The following is a 16737-nucleotide window of genomic DNA, read 5'->3' on the forward strand; positions in this document are numbered from 1 at the left end:
TAGACTCGCGCGAACACCTCCGGGTGCTGGCGCACTGCTTCCTTTAGCGCTGCATTGGGATGCCGTCAAGTCCCGGAGCTTTTGACGACGCCATCCTCGTTGCGGCCATAATCACCTCCTCGCTGGTGATCGGTGATACATCCGCTTCGTCGTCCATCTCAATCGCTGGCCACTCGAACGGCGGATGTGTCGGGAATAGGGTGTCTACAATCGGCTGTAGAACTGCGCGATCAGTCTCAGGTGGTGTGCGACTGCGCAGTTTGGCCATCACCACCTTGTACCCCATCCCGAACACATCATCCTCCACGCTATCGATCAGCTCCTGCATGCATCGTTCCTTGCTGTGGAGGATTTCCTGCGCAAGCAGCCCGCGTTGCCGAAGAAGATCGGAAGATGCGACGGCTCGATCTTCAGGAGTGGTAGCCCGATGGCGTTGTCCCTCAGCGACTGCGCGCACTCCCGCAACCGCTCGATCTCAGGCGTCCACCAGTACATCTTCGGCGAGACACGAAAAGGTTGGCCCGTGACTCGCTGCATGACCCCGTCACAAGCAGCAGTTAAGCCGACGAGCAGTTCGTCCGGAGTTGATGCGAGGCTGAAGCGGCTGTTTGAGAGCGCTATCTCAAAGCACTCGCGATCGAACTGTGCCGTCTTCCACCTCACTCCGGCGTGCCTTGCTAGGCCGCTGGTGTTGTGCAGCCCTCCTCGTCTCTGTAGCTGGTGTTGATGCTGCTGATGTCGTCCACTCTGCTTGTTCGCCTACTTGGAATGGCTACGCTGAATGCGATGTACCTGTGGTCACTGCCAGAGTATTTGTTGACGATACTCCATTCACCCGGAACTGCGACGCTTGGCGAGGCAAAGCTCACGTCGATCACGCTTTCACGTGCGACTCCGTTGCCGGTGACGTTGGCTCGCTTCCAAGGTTCAGCGTCAGCAGCCCGAGATGGTTGACCGTTCCCATCAGATTCTCGCCTCGCGATGTTGTGCGAGCGCTGCCCCATTCCTCGTTCCACGCATTAAAGTCGCCTGCTAGCACCGTTGCAGGATACCCGGCGAGCGCCATTTCTACTGCTTCCAAATAGTCGTCGAACTCCGCATTGCTGATGCTGGGCGGTGCGTAACAGCTGGCAAAGGCAACGCCCCCGATTGTTGCAACCACCAATCCCGAGGCTGCGCTTCCTCCAAGATGTTGAATGGGGTATTCGCCGGTTTGCAACAATAGCCACGTTCTGCTGCTCGTCGATCGCCCATTTGATGTTGTCACGCGGAGGCCTGTACAGTTCGCTGGCGATGACAACATGCGCGCCAACCTCCTTCGCCGTCTGCAGCATAAGATCTTGAGCTGCACGGCTCCGCCCGAGATTGATCTGCAGGACTTTTAACGTCGGCAGGTCGGGTGACCTATCGAGTGCGGGCCCTTGCAAATCGCGCAACACGGCTCCTCCTGGCAATCCATCGCCAGATGGCTCGTCTTCCCGCATCGGATGCAGGCGTCCGATCGATCGATCGCGCTCTTGCACTTCGCCTGCACGTGGCCGAGTTCCAGGCAACGGAAGCATCGTTGCAGCCAATCCTGTCGTTGCTGCACGCGGCTGACAGGACTCGAGGTGTACATCACCTTGATGTGCTGTCCTGCCAGCTTCTCCGCCGCCTTCTCGGAGACTCGAACCCAGGCCATCTTCGTCGAGTCGTTCATCGTGATCAGGCGAACCTCCTTCTCGCTGATGGGTTCCCCCGAAAGGGCTGTCAGCGCTTCCGCCACCTCCTTCACCGCCGCTAAAGGGTCGATATGATCTACTCGAACCTCGACTTGTTGGTGATAAGTCTGCAACCGAGTGATGGAGTTGTTTTATCGCAGAATGCCTTCACTGCGTTAAACACCTCCAACGAGTTTGCGGATTCCGGCAAGCTCATAACCAATCGCGAGCGTGATGTTCGCCGTCCAATTCCGAGCACCTCAGACAGATGGGCCAGTTCTGTCGCCGAGCGAATCATCCGGTAGGCTCCAAGTAGGCTTGACCCTCGCCTGGCGTGACTTCGATGGCGTCGGGACGATGTTTTGGCTGCCGATTAGTCACGTTTGTTGGAGCCTGCGCCTGCTGCTGGTTTTGGACGCCGGCTGTGCTGCTGCTGTTTTCTGCTGCTGTGGTGGCTGCTTACGAGCCGGGCGCCGGACAACTTGCGCCCACGAGCCACCGTTATCGCCGATCGCATCCTCTGCAGCAGTAAGGGTGGGGAAGTCGCTGGATGGCTGCTGGCTTCGCTCACCCGTCTGCCGTTTCTGCTGCTGCTGTTGTTGCTGCTGCTGCTGCTGCTGCCGCTGCTTCTGCTGCTGCTGCTGTTGCTGTTTCGCCTGCTGCTGTTGCTGCTTCGCCTGCTGCTGCTGCTGCGACCCGGTGGCCGCCTGGCTGCGCTGTGCAACTGGTTGTAGTGGCGCGTCTGGAGAGGCATCTTGTTTGGCTGCAAGCTTCCGGATAAGCTCAGCCATCTCGCGCGAATTTCCTCCCGCAGTGCTTGCACTTCTTCCAGTGCCGCTGTCAGCTTCCTCCTTCGCCCGTTGAAGGTCCTTGATCATGTCAAGAAGCCCCTTGCGCTCATCCAGATTTGCCTGCAGCAACAACCGAGTGCTTATAAGCTCATCGGACATTATCGCGAGCGTGTTCTCCAGCGATGCCAAACGACGCCATAACAGGCGCCGCCTCAGGAGCCTCAGGAGCTGGCTTGTTGCTGGAAGTCGCCTTCGTCGCCTTCGTCGTACTGCTCGATGCTGTGCTGCTGCGAGTAAGCAACACTTTCGGCTCAGCGGTGAGTTTTTTCGCGCCCTCCATCATGGTAGTGTCCACGGACACCGTCCGAGGACGCAGTAATCTGCTCATACCTCCCTCCGACGCCCTCTGGTGGTGAGGGTTTCTGCCGCAATAATGGAGAACCCAAAACACGCTTTTCCGAGCGTAACTCCCCAAATGGCTTCCAATTGTCTCGAACCAAACGGCGATTTGGTGTGTGATGATGTTGTGCACAATCTTCCAGAAGAACTCGAGGCTCGTTTCCCCCTCCTTCTTCAAAAAACAGGAAAAACCGTTTCAGACGTGGTTTTTCCGCTCTGGGGGGTGGTAGGTGGAAGTAGGGGGGCGGGATGGTGTTCCCCGCAATCCTCGTCTCAGGCTGCGTCGATAGAGGGGTCGCGTTGGGGGGTGCGGTCGGAAAATTGGGAAAACCCAGAAAACGCTTTTCCGGGCGTAACTCCCCCAAATGACGTCCAATCGTCTCGGACCCAACGGCGATTTGGTGTGTAATGATGTTTTGCACAACCTTGCCGAGAAACTCGACGCTCGTGTCCCCCTCCTTCTGCCAGAAAAACAGAAAAACCGTTTAAGACGCGGTTTTCCGCTCTGGGGGGTGTGGGGGGTGGAGGTAGGGGGGCGGGATGGTGTTCCCCGCAATCCTCGTCTCAGGCTGCGTCGAAAGAGGGGTCGCGTTGGGGGGTGCGGTCGGAAAATTGGGAAAACCCAAAAACGCTTTTCCGGCGTAACTCCCCCAAATGACGTCCAATCGTCTCGGACCCAACGGCGATTGGCGTGTGATGGTGTTGTCCACAACCTTGCCGAAGAACCCGACGCTCGTTTCCCCCTCCTTCTGCCAGAAAAACAGAAAAAACGTTTTAGACGCGTTTTTCCGCTCTGGGGGGTGGTGGGGGTGGAGGTAGGGGGCGGGATGATGTTCAGATGCTTCCTCTCTGCAAGCCGCGTCGATCGATACCCCACTCGGTGGGGTGCGGCGTATGATTCGGCGACGGGGGGGGCCCGGAAAAACGCTATTTTCCAGGGGGGGTGGGGGAAAACCCTTGCGGGGGGGTATTCTTCGAGGTAAACGGACACCCCTCCCCGAACAAACCCCTATCGGGAGACGCCTGGTTTTCCCGCTACGCCCGGAAAACTCTTCTGCTGCACACTTTTCCGGCTGGAACGCCCCTGGTGGTGGAAAACTGGTTGGGTTTTTGCGGGGGTGGGTGGGGGGCACCCGCCCGAACAATCCGTCCGAAGACCCCGATCGTCTATCTCCCCTCCTTCCCCGGGAAAACTCGGAAAAACCGTCTCCGGGGGGGTTTATCCGCTCTGGGGGGCTGGTGGTGGGTGGTGGGGGGGCGGGGTGGCCACTTCCGAACTCCCCTCTTCGAGACGCGTCGATGGAGGGGTCGCACGCCTGGATCGGTGGACTGACCACCTGGTACACCAAGGGGGGGCAGAAAAGGCCCGCCGGGAACTCCAGGAAACCAGGGCGGACAACCCGTTCGAACACCGGGTGCCGGGTGTCCGTCCGGAAGATTTTGAAATTCCAACCTCACTTTTAACCGACGCCAAAATTTCACACACACGCCGCCATTTTCGCGACACCGAAAACCGCGTGCTTTTTTGGGTGGAAATTTCCCCCGCCTATAACTCCGCGAGTTTTCCACGAATCCGCCTGGAATTTTCACAGCTTGTTCGCCTCCGGAAAACGCACAAACCACTATATGGCAGCTCTCTGCCAGCACTTATAGTTTGAGAGTTATAATCACTCAAAGTTTTGCACTTTAAACGTCCACAAAATGGCGTACTCCATGAAATCGTTAGTTCTGTCTTCACTGTTTGGTGCGTCTCAATAGCGCGCTTCTTTTGATACGTCACTTAAACAAATCGGTCCACTAATACGCGAGTTATTCCCGGAAAACCGTTCCCCGAAAAACTCCCCCAGTTTCCGAATTTTCCGGAAAAATTCGGAGGGGGGTTCAGGATGGCAATCGGGGGCCGGACACCAAAAATCCACTGTCCTAACTACCGAATTTCCCGAGTTTTCACCACTTCACTTTTCCCTCGCGGAGCACAGCGTGGATGCGTCTGCACTGTTCGGCTGCTCGATCGCCACTACAGGGATAACTGGCTTGTGGTCGCCAAGCGTTCATAGCGACGTGACTTTTTGATCCTTCGATGTCGGCTCTCCTATCATTGTGAAGCAAATTCCCCAAGCGTAGGATTGTTCACCCTTTCAAGGGAACGTGAGCTGGGTTTAGACCGTCGTGAGACAGGTTAGTTTTACCCTACTGGTGTGTGCTAATACGTGCTATCGTAACGGAACTCCTGTGCAGTACGAGAGGAACCACAGGTACGGACCACTGGCTCAATACTAGTTCGACCGGACTTTGGTATGACGCTACGTCCGCTGGATTATGCCTGAACGCCTCTAAGGTCGTAACCAATCCGAGCTGATAGCGCTTCAAAACCTAATGGGCAATCGGAAGCTAGCGGGCCTAACAACCCTCCGAGATCCGCTGGAACTGCCTCTGCAGCCTGGCGCCTCATCCCCGCTTCATAGACTGGGCCGCATCGCGCGGGGTCGCACTGCACGTGTTAGTACCTGACCATAGGGAACGCCGGTGGCCGCCGACCTCGCCGACCGTGGACTTGACTAGTTTCGATGCCCACCGACCGCCCCGCAAACGACGGGACTTCAGGCTAGGAGTTTCAAGTTGTAGAGATTGCGTTCGCATCGATCCTCTCAGGCGACCTACGCCTGGTGGTGTTATGGTGGCGCAAGGCACGTCCTGGCCCGGTAGTATGTACAAGAAATGTACAAGTCCGGGAATACGGGGTGCATCGTATGTAACGTTCGATGTACATATAAAGCCTGGTAGGTGTTGGGATTATATCTGCAACACAGGGCATTATCGAAAGATGGTTAAGTGGAGTCCACCCAATGGGTGCCGTGCGTTATAAGGTACGTAATGCACAGTAGAGATACATTATCGGGAGGTGGAACCCGAAAATGTACAAGTCTCGGGAATACGGGGTGCATCGTATGTAACGTTCGATGTACATATAAAGCCTGGTAGGTGTTGGATTATATCTGCCAACACGGGCATTATCGAAAGATGGTTAAGTGGAGTCACCCAATGGGTGCCTGTGCGTTATAAGGTACGTAATGCACAGTAGAGATACATTGTCGGGAGGTGGAACCCGAAAATGTACAAGTCCGGGAATACGGGGTGCATCGTATGTAACGTTCGATGTACATATAAAGCCTGGTAGGTGTTGGGATTATATCTGCAACACGGGCATTATCGAAAGATGGTTAAGTGGAGTCACCCAATGGGTGCCGTGCGTTATAAGGTACGTAATGCACAGTAGAGATACATTGTCGGGAGGTGGAACCCGAAAAATGTACAAGTCCGGGAATACGGGGGGCATCGTATGTAACGTTCGATGTACATATAAAGCCTGGTAGGTGTTGGGATTATATCTGCAACACGGGCTTATCGAAAGATGGTTAAGTGGAGTCACCCCATGGGTGCCGTGCGTTATCAGGTACGTAATGCACAGTAGAGATACATGTCGGGAGGTGGAACCCGAAAAATGTACAAGTCCGGGAATACGGAAAAGTTCCCATGAAGGCTGGGGATACAATTATTGATACAAATAATGTGCCTAAGGGTACATTTATTTTCTAAGGTCCCAGAAATCCGTCACTGAACATCACGACTTACAAACACATCTTCCCCGTCCTCCCATATACGGCACGGGGACAAGTTATGAAGAATGAAAATCATGTGTGTATGGAACATATAATGTGCCTGAGAGCACATTTTTTTGCTAAGTCCCAGAAATCCGTTCACTGAACATCACGACTTACAAAACATCTTCCCCCGGTCCTCCCATATACGGCACGGGGACAAGTATGAAGAATGAAATCATGTGTGTATGGAACATATAATGTGCCTGAGAGCACATTTTTTTCTAAGTCCCAGGAAATCCGTCACTGAACATCACGACTTACGAAGACATGTTCCCCCGGTCCTCCCATATACGGCACGGGGACAAGTATGAAGAATGAAAATCATGTGTGTATGAAACATATAATGTGCCTGAGAGCACATTTTTTTCTAAGTCCCAGAAATCCGTCACTGACATCACGACTACGAAGACATGTTCCCCCGGTCCTCCCATATACGGCACGGGGACAAGTATGAAGTATGAAAATTTTTGGTCACAGCGTGGAAATCCCTCTAATGATCATGAAATAGCATCGGATCACTTATCTGACCATAAAAAGTGAACCAAAACCCTATTTGGACAAACTTTTTGGTCCTATGAAAAATTCACTTTCATATATGTCATGGTCGAAAATTTTCTAAGTCCCAAAAAATCACTTATTCTCGATATCTCGAAAACTACGTATCGGACAGGGGTCAACCAAGGTGTTTTAGAAAGGTCTTTACTAGCTCTATTTAATGAGCCATAGCGACTTTCAAGTGATTTTTTGACACTTTTTCGCATATCGGCATCCTTGGTTCCCATACTGGCCATAGGCCAATAGGGCACCGAACGGCCAACTTTTGGGTCCGGGGGTGAAATTTTTTTCACGAGATTTTGATGAAAATGGCTTCGGAACGCGTTTCTAATAATGAAAAGTGAAACCAAACAGTATTTGCGAAGAAAAAATTGTCCTATGAAAAAATCACTTTTTCTTAGGGTACGGGTCAAAAATTTCTAAGTCCCAAAAAATCACATTTTCTCGAATATCTCGAAAAACTACTTATCGGACAGGGGTCAACCAAGGTGTTTTAGAAAGGTCTTTACAAGCTCTATTTAATGAGCCATAGCGACTTTCAAGTGATTTTTTGACACTTTTTCGCATATCGGCATCCTTGGTTCCCATACTGGCCATAGGCCATAGGGCACCGAAACGGCCAACTTTTGTCCGGGGGTGAAATTTTTTTTCCACGAAGATTTTGATGAAAATGGCTTCGGAACGCGTTTCTAATAATGAAAAGTGAAACCAAACAGTATTTGCGAAAGAAAAAATTGTCCTATGAAAAAATCACTTTTTCTTAGGGTACGGGTCAAAATTTTTCTAAGTCCCAAAAAATCACATATTCTCGATATCTTCGAAAACTACGTATCGGACAGGAGTCAAACCAAGGTGTTTTAGAAAGGTCTTTACAGCTCTATTTAATGAGCCATAGCGACTTTCAAGTGATTTTTTGACACTTTTTCGCATATCGGCATCCTTGGTTCCCATACTGGCCATAATCCATAGGGCACCGAACGGCCAACTTTTGGTCCGGGGGTGAAATTTTTTTTTTCACGAGATTTTGATGAAAATGGCTTCGGAACGCGTTTCTAATAATGAAAAGTTGAAACAAACAGTATTTGCGAAAGAAAAAATTGTCCTATGAAAAAATCACTTTTTCTTAGGGTACGGGTCAAAAATTTTCTAAGTCCCCAAAAAAATCACTTATTCTCGAATATCTCGAAACCTACTTATCGGGAAGGGGTTCAGACCAAGGTGTTATATATAGAAGGGATATATAATAGACTATTTAATGAGCCATAGCGGACTTTCAAGTGATTTTTTGAACTCTTTTTTCGCATATCGGCATCCATTGGTTCCATACTGGGCCATAGGCCATAGTGGCACCGAACGGCCAACTTTTTGGTCCGGGTGTGAAATTTTTTTTTTCACGAGATTTGATGAAAATGGCTTCGGAACGCGTTTCTAGTAATGAAAAGTGAAACCAAACAGTATTTGCGAAAGAAAAAATTGTCCTATGAAAAAATCACTTTTTCTTAGGGTACGGGTCCAAAAATTTTCTAAGTCCCAAAAAATCACTTATTCTCGAATATCTCGGAAAACTACTTTATCGGACAGGGGTCAACCAAGGTTGTTTTAGAAGGTCTTTACTAGCTCTATTTAATGAGCCATAGCGACTTTCAAGTGATTTTTTTGACACTTTTTTCGCATATCGGCATCCTTGGTTCCCATACTGGCAATAGGCCATAAGGGCACCGAACGGCCAACTTTTGGTCCGGGGGTGAAATTTTTTTTTCACGAGATTTTGATGAAAATGGCTTCGGAACGCGTTTCTAATAATGAAAAGTGAAACCAAACAGTAATTTGCGAAGAAAAAATTGTCCTATGAAAAAATCACTTTTCTTAGGGTACGGGTCAAAAATTTTCTAAGTCCCAAAAATCACATTTTCTCGAATATCTCGAAAACTACTTATCGGACAGGGGTCAACCAAGGTGTTTTAGAAAGGTCTTTACAAGCTCTATTTAATGAGCCATAGCGACTTTCAAGTGATTTTTTGACACTTTTTCGCATATCGGCATCCTTGGTTCCCATACTGGCCATAGGCCATAGGGCACCGAACGGCCAACTTTTGGTCCGGGGGTGAAATTTTTTTTCCACGAGATTTTGATGAAATGGCTTCGGAACGCGTTTCTAATAATGAAAAGTGAAACCAAACAGTATTTGCGAAGAAAAAATTGTCCTATGAAAAATCACTTTTTCTTAGGGTACGGGTCAAAAATTTTCTAAGTCCCAAAAAATCACATATTCTCGAATATCTCGAAAACTACGTATCGGACAGGAGTCAACCAAGGTGTTTTAGAAAGGTCTTTACAAGCTCTATTTAATGAGCCATAGCGACTTTCAAGTGATTTTTTGACACTTTTTCGCATATCGGCATCCTTGGTTCCCATACTGGCCATATCCCATAGGGCACCGAACGGCCAACTTTTGGTCCGGGGGGTGAAATTTTTTTTTTCACGAGATTTTGATGAAAATGGTTCGGAACGCCGTTTCTAATAATGAAAAGTGAAACAAACAGTATTTGCGAAGAAAAAATTGTCCTATGAAAAAATCAACTTTTTCTTAGGGTACGGGTCAAAAATTTTCTAAGTCCCAAAAAATCACTTATTCTCGAATATCTCGAAAACTACTTATCGGACAGGGGTCAACCAAGGTGTTTTAGAAAGGTTCTTTACTAGCTCTATTTAATGAGCCATAGCGACTTTTCAAGTGATTTTTTGACACTTTTTCGCATATCGGCATCCTTGGTTCCCATACTGGCCATAGGCCATAGGGCACGAACGGCCAACTTTGGTCCGGGGGTGTGAAATTTTTTTTTTCACGAGATTTTGATGAAAAATGGCTTCGGGACGCGTTCTATGTAATGAAAGTGTAAACCAAACAGTATTGCGAAGAAAAAATTGTCCTATGAAAAAATCACTTTTTCTTAGGGTACGGGTCAAAAATTTTCTAAGTCCCAAAAAATCACTTATTCTCGAATATCTCGAAAACTACTTATCGGACAGGGGTCAACCAAGGTGTTTTAGAAAGGTCTTTACTAGCTCTATTTAATGAGCCATAGCGACTTTCAAGTGATTTTTTGACACTTTTTTCGCATATCGGCATCCTTGGTTCCCATACTGGCCATAGGCCATAGGGCACCGAACGGCCAACTTTTGGTCCGGGGGTGAAATTTTTTTTTCACGAGATTTTGATGAAATGGCTTCGGAACGCGTTTCTAGTAATGAAAGTGAAACCAAACAGTATTTGCGAAGAAAAAATTGTCCTATGAAAAAAATCACTTTTTCTTAGGGTACGGGTCAAAAAATTTTCTAAGTCCCAAAAAATCACATTTTCTCGAATATCTCGAAAACTACGTATCGGACAGGGGTCAACCAAGGTGTTTTAGAAAGGTCTCAACAAGCTCTATTTAATGGGCCATAGCGACTTTTTAGAGATTTTTGACAAATTTGTCATATCGGCATCCCGAGTTCCCATACTGGCCATAGGCCATGGGGCCCCGAACGAAAAATTTTGTCCGAGGGTCAAATTTTTTTTCTCATAAATTTGTTCAAAACGCCGTCGGAACGCGCCTTAGATCATGAAAAGTGAAAAGAAACAGTATTTGCAAAAGTTGGGGTGGCCTATGATTACATGGCCACGTCCTAGGTCGAGTTCCGAGGTCGTGTTCTTCAGTGCCGGAAAAAAAAATGGCCACTTGTGGGAGATGCAAAATGTTCATTTTGTATATATGGGACACACTATCGAAGCGAAATTTCAAGAAATGGCCTAAAACGTGAAGAAATGATGGGGTATGTACGAAAAGCAGGTTTTTCGGTCAAACGGTGAAATTTTTTTTTTTATGAAAAATTTGGTCTCCCACGTTCATGAATTCTAGGACAAAAATCGAAAATTTGAAAACTTCACGATCGAAAGGGAACGCATATGTGGTGTCCTAGGTGTGTACGGTGTACGAAAAACGGGTTCACGATGAGATATCAGGCAAATAAGTGGACCTAAAGTGAGTTATAGGGTAAGACGAGGTGTCCAAAGACCGAAATAGGGGTACCAACTGAGAACGAAATGAAGGTCCCCGAAGTCGCCATACAAGTTATAGGAGGTGTCCAAAGTACGAAAAGAGTTCCATATTCGGCTGTTCCTACTATATGGTTCCCTGATTGCTGCTCCAAGGAGTAGTGAGGAAGTGTCCAAAGGTCTGTTGGGGGTATTACAGCGATACCCTCGATGAATAGGGGTACCAACTGAGTACGATATGAAGGTCCCATAGTCGTCATACAAGTTATAGGAGGTGTCCAACGAACGAGAAGGGTTCCATTTCGGCTGTTCCTACTATACAGCCAAGTTATACATACAAGTTATAGGAGGTGTCCAAAGAACGAAAAGGGTTCCATATTCGGCTGTTCCTTCTATGTGGTTCTCTGATGACTGCTCTAAGGAGTAGTAAGACGGTGTCCAAAGGTCTGTTGGGGGTATCACAGCGATACTCTCGATGAATAGGGGTACCAACTGAGTACGAAATGAAGGTCCCATAATCGCCATACAAGTTATAGGAGGTGTCCAAAGAACGAAAAGGGTTCCATATTCGGCTGTTCCTACTACATGGTTCACTGATGACTGCTCTAAGGAGTAGTAAGACGGTGTCCAAAGGTCTGTTGGGGTATCAAGCGATACCCTCGATGACTAGGGGTACCAACTGAGTACGATATGAAGGTTCCCACAGTCACCATACAAGTTATAGGAGGTGTCCAAAGTACGAAAAGGTTCCATATTCGGCTGTTCCTTCTATGTGGTTCTCCTGATGACTGCTCTAAGGAGTAGTAAGGACGGTGTCCAAAGGTCTGTTGGGGGTTATCACAGCGATACTCTCGGATGAATAGGGGTACCAACTGAGTACGAAATGAAGGTCCCATAATCGCCATACAAGTTATAGGAGGTGTCCAAAGAACGAAAAGGGTTCCATATTCGGCTGTTCCTACTACATGGTTCACTGATGACTGCTCTAAGGAGTAGTAAGACGGTGTCCAAAGGTCTGTTGGGGGTATCAAAGCGATACCCTCGATGAATAGGGGTACCAACTGAGTACGATATGAAGGTCCCCACAGTCACCATACAAGTTATAGGAGGTGTCCAAAGTACGAAAAGGGTTCCATATTCGGCTGTTCCTACTATATGGTTCTCTGATGACTGCTCTAAGGAGTAGTAAGACGGTGTCCAAAGGTCTGTTGGGGGTATTACAGCGATACCCTCGATGAATAGGGGTACCAACTGAGTACGATATGAAGGTCCCATAGTCGTCATACAAGTTATAGGAGGTGTCCAACGAACGAGAAGGGTTCCATATTCGGCTGTTCCTACTATACAGCCAAGTTATACATACAAGTTATAGGAGGTGTCCAAAGAACGAAAAGGGTTCCATATTCGGCTGTTCCTTCTATGTGGTTCTCTGATGACTGCTCTAAGGAGTAGTAAGACGGTGTCCAAAGGTCTGTTGGGGGTATCACAGCGATACTCTCGATGAATAGGGGTACCAACTGAGTACGACATGAAGGTCCCATAGTCGTCATACAAGTTATAGGAGGTGTCCAACGAACGAGAAGGGTTCCATATTCGGCTGTTCCTACTATATGGTTCTCTGATGACTGCTCTAAGGAGTAGTAAGACGGTGTCCAAAGGTCTGTTGGGGGTATCAAAGCGATACCCTCGATGAATAGGGGTACCAACTGAGTACGACATGAAGGTCCCATAGTCGTCATACAAGTTATAGGAGGTGTCCAAAGAACGAAAAGGGTTCCATATTCGGCAGTTCCTACTACATGGTTCTCTGATGACTGCTCTAAGGAGTAGTAAGACGGTGTCCAAAGGTCTGTTGGGGGTATCAAAGCGATACCCTCGATGAATAAGGGTACCAACTGAGTACGATATGAAGGTCCCCATAGTCGCCATACAAGTTATAGGAGGTGTCCAAAGTACGAAAAGGGTTTCCATATTCGGCTGTCCTACTATATGGTTCTGTGGTGAATGCTCTAAGGAGAAGTAAGACGGTGTCCAAAGGTCTGTTGGGGTATCAAACGATACCCTCGATGAAAAGGGGAACAAATGAGTACGAAATGAAGGTCCCCATAGTCCCATAGTCGCCATACAAGTTATAGGAGGTGCCAAAGAACGAAAGGGGTTCCATATTCGGCAGTTCCTACTATATGGTTCTCGATGACTGCTCTAAGAGTAGTAAGACGGTGTCAAAGGTTTGTTGGGGGTATCAAAGCGATACCCTCGATGATAAGGGTACCAACTGAGTACAAAATGAAGGTCCCATAGTCGTATACAAGTTATAGGAGGGTCCAAAGTACGAAAAGGGTTACAATTCGGCTGTTCCTACTATACAGCCAAGTTATACATACAAGTTATAGGAGGTGTCCAAAGAACGAAAAGGGTTCCATATTCGGCTGTTCCTTCTATGTGGTTCTCTGATGACTGCTCTAAGGAGTAGTAAGACGGTGTCCAAAGGTCTGTTGGGGGTATCACAGCGATACTCTCGATGAATAGGGGTACCAACTGAGTACGACATGAAGGTCCCATAGTCGTCATACAAGTTATAGGAGGTGTCCAACGAACGAGAAGGGTTCCATATTCGGCTGTTCCTACTATACAGCCAAGTTATACATACAAGTTATAGGAGGTGTCCAAAGAACGAAAAGGGTTCCATATTCGGCTGTTCCTTCTATGTGGTTCTCTGATGACTGCTCTAAGGAGTAGTAAGACGGTGTCCAAAGGTCTGTTGGGGGTATCACAGCGATACTCTCGATGAATAGGGGTACCAACTGAGTACGACATGAAGGTCCCATAGTCGTCATACAAGTTATAGGAGGTGTCCAAAGAACGAAAAGGGTTCCATATTCGGCTATTCCTTCTATATGGTTCTCTGATGACTGCTCTAAGGAGTAGTAAGACGGTGTCCAAAGGTCTGTTGGGGGTATCACAGCGATACCCTCGATGAATAGGGGTACCAACTGAGTACGAAATGATGGTCCTCATAGTCGCCATACAAGTTATAGGAGGTGTCCAACGAACGAGAAGGGTTCCATATTCGGCTGTTCCTACTATACAGCCAAGTTATACATACAAGTTATAGGAGGTGTCCAAAGAACGAAAAGGGTTCCATATTCGGCTGTTCCTTCTATGTGGTTCTCTGATGACTGCTCTAAGGAGTAGTAAGACGGTGTCCAAAGGTCTGTTGGGGGTATCACAGCGATACTCTCGATGAATAGGGGTACCAACTGAGTACGACATGAAGGTCCCATAGTCGTCATACAAGTTATAGGAGGTGTCCAACGAACGAGAAGGGTTCCATATTCGGCTGTTCCTACTATATGGTTCTCTGATGACTGCTCTAAGGAGTAGTAAGACGGTGTCCAAAGGTCTGTTGGGGGTATCAAAGCGATACCCTCGATGAATAGGGGTACCAACTGAGTACGACATGAAGGTCCCATAGTCGTCATACAAGTTATAGGAGGTGTCCAAAGAACGAAAAGGGTTCCATATTCGGCTGTTCCTACTATATGGTTCTCTGATGACTGCTCTAAGGAGTAGTAAGACGGTGTCCAAAGGTCTGTTGGGGGTATCAAAGCGATACCCTCGATGAATAGGGGTACCAACTGAGTACGATATGAAGGTCCCCATAGTCGCCATACAAGTTATAGGAGGTGTCCAAAGTACGAAAAGGGTTCCATATTCGGCTGTTCCTACTATATGGTTCTGTGATGACTGCTCTAAGGAGTAGTAAGACGGTGTCCAAAGGTCTGTTGGGGGTATCAAAGCGATACCCTCGATGAATAGGGGTACCAACTGAGTACGAAATGAAGGTCCCCATAGTCCCATAGTCGCCATACAAGTTATAGGAGGTGTCCAAAGAACGAAAAGGGTTCCATATTCGGCTGTTCCTACTATATGGTTCTCTGATGACTGCTCTAAGGAGTAGTAAGACGGTGTCCAAAGGTCTGTTGGGGGTATCAAAGCGATACCCTCGATGAATAAGGGGTACCAACTGAGTACGAAATGAAGGTCCCATAGTCGTCATACAAGTTATAGGAGGTGTCCAAAGTACGAAAAGGGTTCCATATTCGGCTGTTCCTACTATATGGTTCTCTGATGACTGCTTGAAGGAGTAGTAAGACGGTGTCCAAAGGTCTGTTGGGGGTATCAAAGCGATACCCTCGATGAATAAGGGTACCAACTGAGTACGAAATGAAGGTCCCCATAGTCGCCATACAAGTTAAGGAGGTGTCCAAAGAACGAAAAGGGTTCCATATTCGGCTGTTCCTTCTATGTGGTTCTCTGATGACTGCTCTAAGGAGTAGTAAGACGGTGTCCAAAGGTCTGTTGGGGGTATCACAGCGATACCCTCGATGAATAGGGGTACCAACTGAGTACGAAATGAAGGTCCCCATAGTCGCCATACAAGTTATAGGAGGTGTCCAAAGAACGAAAAGGGTTCCATATTCGGCTGTTCCTACTATATGGTTCTCTGATGACTGCTCTAAGGAGTAGTAAGACGGTGTCCAAAGGTCTGTTGGGGGTATCACAGCGATACCCTCGATGAATAGGGGTACCAACTGAGTACGACATGAAGGTCCCATAGTCGTCATACAAGTTATAGGAGGTGTCCAAAGAACGAGAAGGGTTCCATATTCGGCTGTTCCTACTATATGGTTCTGTGGTGACTGCTCTAAGGAGTAGTAAGACGGTGTCCAAAGGTCTGTTGGGGGTATCAAAGCGATACCCTCGATGAAAAGGGGTACCAACTGAGTACGAAATGAAGGTCCCCATAGTCGCCATACAAGTTATAGGAGGTGTCCAAAGTACGAAAAGGGTTCCATATTCGGCTGTTTCTACATATGGTTCTCTGATGACTGGCTGAAAAGGAGTAGTAAGACGGTGTCCAAAGGTCTGCTCGGGGGTATCACAGCGATACCCTCGTATGAATAGGGGTACCAAATGAGTACGACATGAAGGTCCCATAGTCGCCATACAAGTTATAGGAGGTGCTCCAAAGAACGAAAAGGGTTCCATATTCGGCTGTTACTACTATTATGGTTTCTGATGACTGCTCTAAGGAGTAGGTAAGCGGTGTCCAAAGTCGTGGGGTATCAAAGCGATACTCTCGATGTATAGGGGGTACCAACTGAGTACGAATGAAGGTCCCCATAGTCGCCATACAAGTTATAGGAGGTGTCCAAAGAACGAAAAGGTGTCCATATTCGGCTGTTCCTACTATAGTGTTCTCTGATGACTGCTCTAAGGAGTAGTAAGACGGTGTCCAAAGTCTGTGGGGATATCAAAGCGATACCCTCGATGAATGGGGTACCAACTGAGTACGATATGAAGGTCCCCATAGTCGCCATACAAGTTATAGGAGGTGTCCAAAGAACGAAAAGGGTTCCATATTCGGCTGTTCCTACTATATGGTTCTCTGATGACTGCTCTAAGGAGTAGTAAGACGGTTGTCCAAAGTCTTGGGGGTATCAAAGCGATACCCTCGATGAATAAGGGGTACCAACTGAGTACGAAATGAAGGTCCCAATAGTCGTCATACAAGTTATAGGAGGTGT

Source organism: Anopheles stephensi, unplaced genomic scaffold (assembly GCF_013141755.1).
Source record: "Anopheles stephensi strain Indian unplaced genomic scaffold, UCI_ANSTEP_V1.0 ucontig400, whole genome shotgun sequence".
NCBI classification, from domain to species: Eukaryota; Metazoa; Arthropoda; class Insecta; order Diptera; family Culicidae; genus Anopheles; species Anopheles stephensi.